The following is a 12,047-nucleotide window of genomic DNA, read 5'->3' on the forward strand; positions in this document are numbered from 1 at the left end:
GCAAGTGCCATCCTGGCTCCACTAACCATACCATGGGCACCTCTGACAGAGGTCTGGTCATACAATGGGAACAGAGAGGCAGGGGAAGGAGATTCTTCTTCATCCTCCTCCTCCTCTTCACCCCTTTTTTATCCTACTATTCTTCCCTCATCACATAATAGGCTGAATATCAGAGGAGCATGTTCTGAGCTGGAAGAGCTCAGCACATCATAGGTGGAATTGGGCAGCTGCCTCCAGCCCACCACTGAAATAGAACTCTAGATGAATATTTGTCCAATATAGAGTATGCCAGTTTGTGTCACCCTGCATCTGAGGCCTACACGTAAGCATTCAATTATATAAATTGTATCACTATCCCATAAGGGAGAATCATCTCTAGGAACCCAACATAAACATCTGCAACCTAAAGCATATGAACAGTTTTAAAAATACATAGAATAGTATTTAGTATCCATATATTTACTATCTAAAAAGGAATATTGGCCAAGTTCAGTAATGGACTGATCAAACAGAATTGATGAAACGACCATGTGTACCTATTGTTGTCCAGTTTAGTAACATGAATATCCCTTTCACACCGAACTCCCGGATCCAGGTTGGTCTAGTGAACATAGGGGGTCATTCCGAGTTGATCGCTCGCTAGCAGTTTTTAGCAGCCGTGCAAACGCTATGCCGCCTCCCACTGGGAATGTATAGCAGAAGTGCTAACGAAAGGATCGCAGAGCGGCTACAAAAATAGGATTTTGGTACTTACCAGGTAAATCCTTTTCTTTGAATCCATAGGGGGCACTAGAGTACTCTTGGGATATGGACGGCTTAGCAGAAACAAAGGCACTGAATATTTAAATTTAGAACTCTCCACCCCTCCATATCCCAGAGTACCTCAGTGTACTACCTCAGTGTTTTTTACTGAGCCGAACAGGAACTATAGAGAGGTTGACAATGGAGAATTCTTATAACATAACGGACAACAACAAAGTTGACACATAACGTTACTGCCAACGAAACAGTTGACACCATAACCGATAGAACTTTATAATTTGAACCAGTCGGTGAAAATGTGTTACCATAAGATCCCCTGAGCTTAATACAACCCAGGTAAAACTGCTCTGGGTGGGCGTCCAGTGCCCCCTATGGATTCAAAGAAAAGGATTTACCTGGTAAGTACCAAAATCCTATTTTCTTTTTCATCCACTAGGGGTCACTGGAGTACTCTTGGGACGTACCAAAGCTTCCCTCGTGGGCGGGAGAGCTGTTTGACACCTGTAACACTAGGCGGCCAAAGCTAGATGCCGATGCCGCAAACGTATCAAACTTGTAAAAGCGTACAAACGTGTGCACTGAAGACCATGTAGCCGCACGGTCAAGCTGTGTTGTAGAAGCTCCACGACCAGCTGGCCATGACGTTCCCACAGAACCTGTGGGATGAGCTATTACTGATGTAGGCGACTGTAACTTAGCCTTAAGGTAAGCCTGACGTATAGTCAGTTTTATCCATCTGGATAAGGTCTGCTGAGAAGCTGGCCAACCCCACTTGGCAGCATCATAGAGAACAAACAACGTATCCGTATTACGAACTGTAGACGTTCGGGACATATAAACGCGGAATGCGCGTACCACATTCAGAATTCTAGAATGTACTGTCAACACAGGAACCACTATTGGTTGATTGATGTGAAAAGATGACACTAGCTTTGGTAAGAAATCGGAAATCGTCCGAAGTTAAGCTCTGTCATCAGGAAACACCAAATACGGTGGCTTGCAAGACAAGGCACCCAAATTTGAAAAACGCCTTGCCGAAGCTAAGGCTAGAAGAAAAAACGTTTTCCAAGTCAGAAACTTAATATCCACTTGCTGTAAGGGTTCAAAATATGAAGACTGTAAGAAATCTGAACCCAAATTCAAGTCCCATGGCGCTGTAAGTGGGATAAATGGAGGCTGTACTCTGAGGACACCCTGCAGAAAAATGTGTACCGACGGCAATGGAGCCAATCGTCTTTGAAAATAAATTGACAACACAGATATCTGCACCTTCAGTGTAGATAAACGCAGTCCTCCATCCAACCCCGTCTGTAAAAATAACAGAATACGGGTACTTGAAAAATGATGTCGGAAACTTCCGAGCTTCACACCAACCTATATAGGCACGCCAAATTCTGTAATAATGAGCTGCCGTAACCGCTTCCTAGCTCGTAACATGGTTGGTATAACCGATACTGTAATGCCCTCTCTTTCTTCTGAAGAGAGCGGTCTCAACAACCACCTCGTCAACCGCAGCCGCGCTAAAAAGGGGTAAAAGAACGGCCCCTGTTGTAACGGGTTGGACGTAGTATGAGCGGCCAAGGATCGTCTGCGAGTAGTCCTCGGAGATTCAAGAACCAAGCTCTCCGAGACCCATGAGATATCACTAGTATGACTGTGATGGACTCTCTTATGATCCGTTTTAGCAACGGAGAAAACAGCGGAAAACGGTGGAAACAGATACACGAGGCTGTACGGCCATGCGATTGTGAGAGCATCCACCGCCACTGCCCTTGGGAACTGTCGTTCTGGACACATACTGGGCGTTTGTAATTGTGGCGAGATGCCATCATGTCCACCTGAGGGTAACCCCACCTGTGGACCAACCTGTGAAACACCTCTGGATTTAATGCCCAGTCTCCTGGATGAAAATCCCGACGGCTGAGATCATCTGTCTAACAGATGTCCACTCCCGGAATGAACCCAGTCTACAATATCACCTTGTGGTATTCTGGGCAATTGAGGATTCGAGCTACTTCCCGCAATGCCATGCGGCTTCTCGTTCCTCCCTGGTTGTTGTGTATGCGACTGCCGTCGCGTTGTGTGACTGGCCTTGGACAGTCTGAGAGCGAAGCATGTAGTGCATAGTAAATTGCACGGAGTTCCAGGACCTTTATAGACAGCAATCTGTCGTGATCCGTTTAGAACCCCTGTCGCTGACCATTTTAACTACAACTCCCCAACCTCTGAGATTCTCGCCCAGAGTAGAGACACCCTCGCCCCCCTGTGGGATACGCGAGTGAAAACCTCCGAACTGAAGCGCTTCGAAAGCCCATCATTGCCGATAGTGTGCGTGGCTTGAGCACTAATTGTACCAGATGGCATATAATCTGTTCTTTCTGGTGTAGTAGGTAAATTCTTTGATTTACCGTATCTGGAATCATACCTAGGAATTAAAGTCGTTGAGACGGAATTAGATGCGATTGTTTTTGAACTTGACACTGCAACCGTGGTGTACGTTAGCAGCGCAAGTCGGAGGAGCATCTGTTGAGACGGAGCTCTTATGAGCAGATCGTCTAAGTATGGAACGATTGTCACTGCCAGGGATCTGAGATGAGCTATCATCACAAACATCACTTTGGTGAATACCCGAGGCGCTGAGAAGAGGCCAAACGGTAGAACCTGAAACGGTTAATGGTTGTGGCGTATTGCAAAACGCAAGAACCTGTGATGAGGTGACCAAACCGGAATGTGTAAGTACGCATCCTGGAGATCAAACACAATCATGCAATCTTGTGGCTCCAAAAATGCAAATACTAACCGCAGAAAATCCATCTTCAATCTGTAGTAAGTGACTTGCTGATTGAGACTGCGACGGAGCCCACCGGCTTCGGTACCACAAACAGACGGGAATAATAACCCTGACTTTGTTGGTGTACCAGGCTTGGAAATAAAAACTGCTGAAACCAGCAGAGACTGAATGGCAACCTGCCAAAACGCCTTATTTCGTCCGACAGAGGCAGTCCTGTCTTTTACCCTAAATAGCGGATACATCCATGAGTGGATGGCTGGAAACCCGGCAAATGTAACGTGTAAAGGCGCACTCCCACAATTGGAAATTCGAGATGGGCTGAGAGCCCGTCAAGCCACTGGCTTGTTGTGACTTTAGCGCCCTGGCGTTACAAGGCGTGACTGTTTTTGTACCACAGCCTTGAAAAGACGGAAGTCTAAAAGCTTTAAACGCCGGACCAGAGTATTTCCGGCTTGATACCGGAGGAGGCCATTTTGTCCAATTTAGGACCAAACAACTTCTGGCCTTGTCGTGCTGAAACTAGCGACGATGAAAAACGAGAAGCAAGATAACAGGCGGCAGCAGACGCTGTACCGAGATACTCAGCAGCTTCTCATTAACGATAAGTATAACGTGATCGTCATTGTTTCCATACACAGAGCGCCCTAGTGACCCAAATGTATCTTGGGTCTTTATAAGGTTTGACACTGACGAATTCACCAATGGCGGATTCTCCAATTTAGATGTCACTGTGTGGAAACGGGTAAATAGCCTTAAATCTTAGTAAGATATCCTAAATAAGAAACCCAGTGAAGATCTGTCGTTTAGTAAATACAACGGATTAGATGTTAGAGGCTTCTTATTCTCTGTAAATTTGGATGTTAGAGCCTCCTTATTCTCTGTAAATTTCAGAGACTGACTCACTGGTCATTAGCAATGTATGGTTGTCAAAACCAGCACTATCTGACTGTCTAATGTGCCCTCCTCACTCGTATTTTGCGCTGTGAGGTTTGACATAGAATTGTCAGGACTGCAACATAGAAGAAATGTTTAAATTATAAAACCAGTTAAATTAACACCCTGGTATCCAAAGTTAAATTGGACTGAGACTCCTCCGTTAAAGCTGGCGGAGTAACTTCTGAGACTCCGATGTTACCGTTGAGCGGAGTCAATTTGAATTGCCAATGCTTAACATAGGATCTGGGAATGAACCGGCTTCCGGAGTGGAAACCTACAAAACATACTGAACATGTGGTAGATTTATGTCCAGACTTTTGTTTAAAAGTATTTTTAGTCTGTGCTGGAGCCTTACTCCTTATGCCGACAGACAACACAATAGGCAAAGTACAGACACTTGCACGACTTAGTAAAATTATTACTTAAGGTGTGTAATATATATCTATGTATTTATGGCCGAAATGCAGTTCACATGGTCAGCCTATGTGAAACCTGAACCAAACTTCCCACTAACACCCCTGCGCCTCCGGTGGAGTAGTGATGTAGGGCAGGAATGTTCTGGAATTACAAACTGGAAGAAACAGGAAGCATGGTTAAAATGGCCCCCATGCCATGCTTACACTGATAATCACAGTTACAATTGCTACAGTGTTAACATAGGCTGAATAGCCTATTATACAGTGAAAATCACAAGCAGGTTACAATACATGCTGTAGTGTTAATATAGGCTCAATAGCCTATTATACAGTGATTTAATATAGGCTCAATAGCCTATTATACAGCGATAATCACAGGCAGACCACAATACATGCTGTAGTGTTAATATAGGCTCAATAGTCTATTACACAGTGAAAATCACATCTACAATACATGGATCCAGTATTAATATAGGCTCACTAGCCTATCACCCATTAACTCTGCCTGCTGTTTATAAAGATATGGCAGCCCTTTACATTCTCTTGCCGCTGTAATCAGCCAGATTCCCCCCCCCCTTCCCCCTGTACTGCTGTGTCTCAGCGGGGAGCGCCGGGGAGTTGCAGGGAGGCGAGGGACACTTCTTGCCGAGCGCCGGAGCGGCGCGTAGCGGCTTCCGGCGTCGCTAGCCGAGCTGCGGCGGTTCTCCCCCTCTCAGCGCTGGCACCATGACGGAGCGTCTGGGTGGGCGGACGGTGCTGGGGCGGCCGGACGGAGCGGCTGGGCGGCCGGACGGAGCGGAGCGGCTGGGGCGGGCGGCTGTATGAGTGGCGGCGGCATTACAACAGTGACCCCACACAGCGGGGCGGCAGCCTGCGCTGACCGCCCCGTCTTCCCAGCATACCTTGTAGGGAGGCCTGCGACGGGCTTCTAAGCTCCTCTTCCGGTCATGGCTGCGACGGGGCTTCTATTTGTAAGCTCCGTCCAGCCCTTCAGGTCATGGCTGCGACGGGGCTTCTATCTGTGAGCCCCGTCCAGCTGTTGCAGGAGACAGTAGGCTGCCTGTGGCTGTGAGGGTGCTCTTTCTTTGTGAGGACCGACACGCCATGCGCTGCCCGTGCAGCGGCACAATCCCGGACCCATGTTTTTCCAGAAACTGGGAAGGGATGTGCTAAGTGAAAAAAGTAAAAAGTAAAAGTAAAAATGAAAAATTAATAAAATCTTCCACCAAGTGTGGGATCTCCCCACAAGCCTTGTTAGTGCTGTGAGCACAGAAAAAACACTGAGGTAGTACACTGAGGTACTCTGGGATATGGAGGGGTGGAGAGTTCTAAATTTAAATATTCAGTGCCTTTGTTTCTGCTAAGCCGTCCATATCCCAAGAGTACTCCAGTGACCCCTAGTGGATGAAAAAGAAATAATTTTGTGCAGTTTCAGAGTAGCTTAAGACCAACTCAGCGCTTGCGATCACTTCAGACTATTCAGTTCCTGTTTTGAGGTCACGAACACACCCTGCGTTCACCCAGCCACGCCTGCGTTTTTCCTGGCAAGCCTGCGTTTTTTCGAACACTCCCTGAAAACGGTCAGTTGACACCCAGAAACGCCCTCTTCCTGTCAAGCACTCTGCGGCCAGCAGTGCGAATGAAAAGCTTCACTAGTCCTTGTGTGAAACTACATAGTTCGTTGTAATAGTACGACGCGCGTGCGCATTGCGCCGCATGCGCAGAAGTGCTAATTTTTTGCCTGATCGCTGTGCAGCGAACAAAAGCAGCTAGCGATCAACTCGGAATGACCCCCATGGTTTCAACCTGTGCCGATACCCTTTTCACACGAGGCAGGTCAGGGGTCAGTGTGAATTGGCTCTACCTGGGGTTTTGTGCCCCGGCTACACGACCCATTCGCAAACCAAGGTTTTGTTCCAGGAAACACCCTTTCACACAGCAACAGGTTCAGGGGGAAAAAAACAAGTCAAGACCAGGATCTTGACCCATTCATAATGACAAATGACATGGGGTTTTCCAAGGTCCAAGCTTGGTGTGAAAGGGGTATAAGGGACCTTTAGACACCTGAATTGTAGGTCCCCATGGGATCATCAAGTACTGAATCCACATTACTCTTTGTACATGTACCCAAATGCTTAAGATTACAATTCACCCTTCAACAGGGATCATTTTCATCCCTTGTTGCTACTGACCACCAACCAACTAAGGGAATTACAAAAAGACTATCACATTTGCACTGTCATCAGAGAGATTACAGACTAAGGTCAGTTCCTTCCCTTGTAACATGACAACCCCTGGTGCTACATCATACTGTACTGAGCTGTACCTTGTAATACCCCAGCATTTTTTATGAATTTAATCTGTTGTATTGTGGATTTGTGAGCCGCTGCTCCCTCTTCTAGATAACATGAGGTTATGAAAGGAAATTCATTATTGCAGCTGCACAGTCATTGTTTTTGAGAAAGACAAGTATCATACTTTATAATCTGTGATCTGATCTTCAAATCTAGATAGGTCTGGTGTTCAATGACAGTTATGCATGCCACATCATACCACATCACAATACTTCCAGCAGAGTGATACGTGTGGGGACTTCCTATACTGCCTTCGGTTTCTCTTTCCTTATTTGCTTGGGGCTGCCTGCATAGATCGTATGTATAGACCTTCATGGATTCCTACATATGTTCTTTGGGTCCTAGATTTCTAGTGGCATCTGCCAAGTATGTTATGATATGTTGCCGATGTGTGTTGTCTACAGATTTGCATAGCAAGCTTTACCTTCATTTGTAACTGAAAAACCATCAATGTGCATCTGAATTTCTGAATGCCAAATAAACAAAAACAAAATCTTTATACAACACAACTTATGCATCCGCCTATGGTCATTTGGAATGTTAGGTGATAAGAGTGATTAATATATACAATCTGACAGAGGATAAGCGATATGCGGTTAAAGGATAACTCCATCCAAAATGTAAACATTTGTTATGCACAGAGTTTACACAGTTAAAATTCACGGAATACACCTAGCCCTACTTATCAGGGTTGCAGGGTTTCCCCGAATCCAGCGGGTCCACCGAAGGCTCTAGTGCTCAGTCAGGATGAACATGGAAAACACCATTGCAGGTTTGAATCAGGTAAGCAGTAGTATCAGAGAAGGGAGCAACATCTGACCATTCAAGTCTTCAGCAACCAGCCAGGGCCGGATTAAGCCTTTGGGGGGCCTGGGACACTTAAGATAGGGGAGCCCTGGTGAATGGGGGGGGGTGTATATTAGATTGCGCATACCTCCCAACATGACCCCCAAAATGTTCTCTACCTGGACTTCCCTCTAAATACATGATTGGCGTCACCTGTTTCACCTATTGATAAGAAAGGTATTTCAACACAGGTGATTGCAATCAGAAATTAAGAGGCAAGTCCAGGTAGAGAGCATTTTGGGGGTCATGTTGGGGGGTATAGATTGTGTATATTAAATGTAAACCAATGGTGTATATAAGATTTAAACTAATACTTTACTAATGCCTGGGTACTGTTTATAGCTCCACCTAATTGAGAGACAGCTATTTTATAAAGTTTTCATGTAGTGGAACAAAGACAACTTAAACAACCTTATAATACACATAGAAAAATAAAATCTATCAACTATTGTGTCACATGCAAGAATAGCAGCAGCCTCTGTACTACTTACACACTGGGACAGGACTTAGGAGGACTCTGTGTGTGTGTGTCTCTCTAGACAAAATGTTCTCATTAGATAAGAGGTTATACAGGACCCATGCGAGGAGGACGAGAAGCTGGGATCCCTTGGTTACTCACGGATCTCTCCCCCTTTCTAGCTCTCCTCTGGTTGGGAAGCTCTGTCAGTAGCTCATAAAACCTGATACTCCTGTGTCTCTGCCTGCACTGCATACTGTCTTGCTCACATTCTGGCTGCTTGTTTCTGCTGCTGCACAAGAAGGAAAGCTAGTGATGTCACTGTGCTCCAGCCAGGGGGGCCCCTGACAGAGGGGGGCCCTGGGTACAGTATGCCCTGCATCCCCCCCTTAATCTGGCTATGCAACCAGCGGCATCATGAGCAGTGCCGCACACCAGATGCATAGAACTATCAATGTTACCATAATTTACTAAACTTCATTCAGTTATCTCTTGACCTTGGTAAGAAGCAGCTCAATAATCACATTGGTGCCTATTTATAAACAACCAGTTTTTGGGTGAATCAGGCAAAAATAAAATATCCCCCAAATATATGAAGGGGTGGCTGCAGCTGATATCGCAGATTGCAGCATAAGAGCTACATCTCGCAAATGTTTAAGGAGAGGGATCCCACTTGGACATGCCCTGTATGATGACCGCAGTCTGATGGTCATACATGCAGTCTGAGGGCCCTACTCTCACGAGTAGGGCCCTCTTTCCTCATGTGCTTATCCCATTTCTTACTTTAAGAATCTTCAACTGCACCAAATTCAGCAGTCTTCTGCCACCAGATACTTATGTCAGTGTCATCTGCTGATGTAGCTATGTTTACTTGTGCTACATAGTCTTCAACTGTAAGTTGCAGTTTTCCTGTTTTGAGTATTTGTTTTTGCACTCTGTAATTGGGCGCTGCGGAACCCTTGTGGTGCCATATAAATAAAGGATAATAATAATAATAATAATAATAATAATAATAAACAACAACAACAAAGTTGGATCCAAACCCAAAAACAACGCAATTGCACAAGCGATCACTTTACTTTTTAGATTTCGCAGGTGCTATTATTGTCCAGATAGATAATTCCTTAGTGCAGTAAAATGCGGCAATAAGAAGCTATAATTATCAAGGCTTCATTGCAAATAAAGATAAATATGCTCCATTAACAGATAGCTAGTGGTAATTGCTTTCATCCAGTAAACACATTTTCACAACTGTATTTGACAGGTATAAAATAAGTGTCAAACACCACAAATCAACAATAGAATTCACTATACAATTTAAAGCATGTGCTTTGCTATTGTAATTCACCTATAATGCAATTTCTTGTATCAGTAACAAAACACTTCCAGCCTGCCCTATGGTTTGCTTAACCTGTAGGTAGAGACTGCTCAAACAACTCTCCTGCTTAGATTATACACTGGTGAAAAGGCCACACAGAGAGTCGCCATGTGCTAATGTTTACTGAGTGTTACAATGTGGGGGTTATTCAGAGTTGATCGTAGCTGTGCTAAATTTAGCACAGCCACGATCATGTTCCCAGACATGTGGGGGGACACCCAGCACAGGGCTAGTCCGCCCCGCATGTCCATCCGGCCCCCTCCTCTCCCCCGCACAAGTACAAAAGCATCGCACAGCGGTGAAGAGTAACTCTCGCCCAGCGCAGCTCCTGTGGTTGGCCGGGAGTTACTCGTCGCTGCCCCGGGTCACAGCGGCTGCGCGTGATGTCACGCAGCCGCTGCGGCCCGCCCCCTGCACGGTCCGGCCACGCCTGGGTTGACCGGACCGCGTCCCAAATACGGTGGCCAAACGCCGCCGTGCCGCCAACTCTCGCCCAGCGACCGCCTCTGCCTGTCAATCAGGCAGAGGCGATCGCTAGGTAACGACGGCCTTCGGCCGTCTGCCATGCGCTGGCGCAGTTTTGACCCGAACGCTGCGCTGTGAACAACTGCAGCGTGCGATCGGGTCGGAATGACCCCCTGTGTCAGGCAGCACAGAATTGTCTAATCACTGAATACTACTCCACAAAACAACAACAACAAATAAACACCAAACGCCTCAATGACAACAGCTGTCATGGACTGGACTGCATAGGAGACCCTTACATAGTACTCATAGTGAAAGCTACAGTATGCTGCACAGAGTGTTACTGTTGTAACAGAGGTTACTATGTAGCAGTTCTGCATTCCCTCCTGATATACCCCAGTCCTTACCTTTCAGTATCCGGACACAAACACTCCAGCAACATATCAGGGAAAAGTAGCTTCGCAGACTTCTCGGCCAGTACCAGCCGGCAAGGCCTGAGCTCAGATGCTTACACTGCCTCTTTCACATTTTCCAGTCACAAACTTGCAGCCAAGACCCTGCCCAGCCCCTAAGAATTTCCTGGGCTGCTCTCCCTGCTTTCTACTGAAGCCTTGCGGCCTCTGTATTACATGGATGCACTGCCAGGATCTGTCACTGCTCCTGGTCTCCGCTGCCTGAATTAGAGAGGGAGGGGGAACACCTGTTTTACATTACAGACCTTCCACTTTTTTACTCCTGAGGGGAAGTGATATAATGATACCTAACATGGAACTGAACAGACCACAAACATTCCGCTAGATTGCAAGCTCTGACTTTTATGTACAAGCAAAAGGAAATAAGTGAGAGCGGCTGTGTGGATAACTAAGCAGAAATAGAATGAAACATAAGCCATTTGGGAAAATATGGGAAAGCGCATAGCATGGGTGCATAACCAATGTTCTTATTTGTCTGCCAGGTGCATATGGGGGATGCAGTTAATATACCAGCTATCGGGATCCGGGCGTTCAGGAGACCGATGATGGAATCCCGACAGCCAGAGAAATGCCGCTAAATGCGGGGTATTCCCACTCGGTTGGTGGGTCCGCCACATTAACCAAGTGGTAATATAACCTGTGGCGAGCGAAGCAAGCCACCGGACCTGAAGCATGGCGATGCCGCTGTGGGCATAGTGACAACCGACATCCCATCTTCCGGAACATATGGAGCACCCCTGCTTCTATTTGTTAGGTATGCAAACCTCCAAGCTGCCCTGATTTTGGGATGGCTGTACAAATTTGTGGGCCTCCAAAAGGGCAAACGTTTACCCTAAAGCGGCCATTTCCATGTGGATCAGGGCAGATTAGAGATGGGGATTCTTTTGTCCCAATGTCATGTGTGTAAACTTGTGGCCATGATTCTGCATTTTTTTTGGCTTGAGGACCTAATTCTGAGGTTTGAAGTAGAGCAAAATAAAGAAAGTAACTGTGTGCCTGGACAAACCATGTCGTAATGAAAGGGGAGCAAATGTATATCCCCCAGCATAACCCATTCCAGGAGCGACCGAGTGCTCTGTTCCTGGAGCTCACTCTTAATTTGTGATTTCTATCACTTGTGTTGAACTAGTTCTTTGATAAGAAAGGTATATCAGCACATGTGATAGCAA

General features: G+C 46.2%; 1 protein-coding gene across 1 annotated transcript in view; it reads right to left on the reverse strand.

The window, feature by feature from the left end:
• Positions 1 to 11,055, reverse strand: part of LOC135037121 (delta-sarcoglycan-like) — a 274,675-nt gene extending 263,620 nt beyond the window's left edge. Inside the window, exon 1 of the mRNA XM_063954518.1 lies at positions 10,813 to 11,055. The gene's annotated coding sequence lies outside the window, so the exon portion shown is untranslated. The remainder of the gene's footprint in view (positions 1 to 10,812) is intronic.
• Positions 11,056 to 12,047: the final 992 nt, after the last annotated feature.

This window comes from Pseudophryne corroboree, unplaced genomic scaffold (assembly GCF_028390025.1).
Source record: "Pseudophryne corroboree isolate aPseCor3 unplaced genomic scaffold, aPseCor3.hap2 scaffold_668, whole genome shotgun sequence".
Lineage (NCBI taxonomy): Eukaryota > Metazoa > Chordata > Amphibia > Anura > Myobatrachidae > Pseudophryne > Pseudophryne corroboree.